The following is a 2,318-nucleotide window of genomic DNA, read 5'->3' on the forward strand; positions in this document are numbered from 1 at the left end:
TTGCATCCTTAACACCTGAGGTGAGGGCTCGTTTTAAACTCAAAACGTTCAAAATAATTTTGATTTTACTTTTTTTTTGTCACTGAATCACTCTTTGTGTTAGCATGGGGCAGCATTCCTCAAGTCTGTAGTACTGAACGGAATTTGCTGTCAGACTTTAGGAAATTTTGTGACCTCGAACTTTGAAAAATTTGCCCTGAATATCCAAGATGTGAATTCTACGTTTTCAGAAAAAAAAAACACAACTGATTGAAATATATGTAATATGCAATCCTCACATCTCCAGCAATGCCGTTAGCACAGTCGGGGGGATAGCACATCACTGAGTGGGGTTTACAGTTGATCACAACCAGTTACAGATTGCTTTGTTCATTAATAGGCCAAAGAGTGTATAATTAACATAGTTTCTATGTGGTTATTCGGGTAAGGGCAGCCAGAAAATAATGAGTAGTCTTTGCCTACAACTGTGTATTAGTTCATAAGGTCAAATAATGACATTAACCCCAAAGCTTTCTTGGTTTCCTAGGAGACACCCATGAAAATCATCTCCTAGATGAACAACTACACTGGACAGTCAGATTTCACCCTGGTGGGATTTTACAGTCAATTCAAACACCCTGCTCTGCTTGCTGTGGTCATATTTGTGATTTTCCTGATGACCTTGTCTGGCAATTCCCTCCTGATCCTTCTGATACTCTCTGACACCCGCCTCCACACACCCATGTACTTTTTCATCAGCCAGTTGTCCCTCATGGACATGATGTACATTTCTGTCACTGTGCCCAAGATGCTCATGGACCAGGTCCTGGGGAGCCACAGGATCTCAGCTGCTGCCTGTGGGGTGCAGATGTTCCTCTATACAATACTAGCAAGTTCAGAATTTTTTATTCTGGCTCTCATGTCTTATGACCGCTATGTGGCCATCTGCCATCCACTCCGTTATCCTGTCCTCATGAACCGCAGGGCGTGTCTCCACCTGATGTCTGCCTGCTGGTTCCTGGGATCCTTGGATGGCTTCATATTCACCCCTATCACCATGACCTCCCCATTCTGTGGATCCAGAGAGATCCATCACTTCTTCTGTGAGGTCCCAGCTGTGATAAAACTCTCCTGCTCAGGTACCTGGCTCTATGAGACCCTCATGTACATTTGCTGTGTGCCCATGCTTCTCATCCCTGTGACAGTCATCTCAAGCTCCTACTCCTTCATCCTCCTCACAGTTATCAGGATGAACTCTGCAGAGGGCAGGAAGAAGGCCCTTACCACCTGCTCCTCCCACATGACCGTGGTCATCCTCTTCTATGGTGCTGCTGTCTATACCTACATGCTCCCTGTCTCCTTCCGCACCGCAGAGAATGACATGGTGGTGTCTGTGTTTTACACAATACTCACCCCTATGTTGAACCCACTAATCTACAGTCTGAGGAATAAGAATGTCACAGAGGCTCTGAAGAAATTATTGGGTATGAAAACCCTCTTCCAAGAAACAGTAAAATAAGTAATTAAAATGAATAGCTGCTTTCTTTTCCTTTACACATCTGCTCTTTCAGGACTCTTATGTTATTTATGCGATGCTCACAGACTTGACAACATGATACTTGCTCTCATAAAGTAATTTTATTTTGTAGTAATATTGACTTGGTGCCTTTTATTTTGCTGAAATGTTTCATCAGGGAGAGTTGCTGACTCATTAAATTAGGTTTTCTGGGTATATTGACACAATTGTATGAGTTTCATTCTTTTCTTTTTTATGTCTATGGAACAACCTGGCATTCCTGGGATGTGTCCCAGTAGTCATACTGGGCAATGTTTTTAATGGGATATGTATATAAATATATAAAAAATATATAAAAATTTGCCAATATTCTGTTAGAAGATGTCATAAATGTTTATATTAGAGGTTGTTTCATGGTTTTTTGCTATGTGATTCCTTGCTGTATGTATTAGATATTATCAGCCTCTAGTGCAGGCCTGGCAAGTGTTCCCCTTCTGTAGCATTTGGAACTGTGGAGAATTGTTATTACTCTTGAAACACTTGCTAGAGTTCAGTAATGACACCATTTTCCTGTGCTTTAAACAAAGATTTTATTTTTAAGGTCATATGTGTGTCTGTGTGTATTTGTTTGTGTGTATATGAATGTGTGGTTTTGCTCGAGAGAGTTTCTGTGTGTGTGTATAAATATATGTGTCTGCTTGTTTCTGTGTGTTTGTGCTTGTGAGTGTTTAGACAAAAGCATCATCCCAGCTCCCTAACACCCTTTATACAAAGAGTCTAGAATATTATAGTCGGGGCCTCATCCCAGCCCCTGGCACCCATC

The 2,318-nt window shown here is 41.5% G+C and overlaps 1 pseudogene; it reads left to right on the forward strand.

Annotated features, from left to right (window-relative positions):
- Positions 1–532: 532 nt before the first annotated feature.
- On the forward strand, positions 533–1,498 carry LOC142860786 (olfactory receptor 2T29-like; annotated as a pseudogene).
- Positions 1,499–2,318: the final 820 nt, after the last annotated feature.

This window comes from Microtus pennsylvanicus, chromosome 11 (assembly GCF_037038515.1).
Source record: "Microtus pennsylvanicus isolate mMicPen1 chromosome 11, mMicPen1.hap1, whole genome shotgun sequence".
Taxonomy (NCBI): domain Eukaryota; kingdom Metazoa; phylum Chordata; class Mammalia; order Rodentia; family Cricetidae; genus Microtus; species Microtus pennsylvanicus.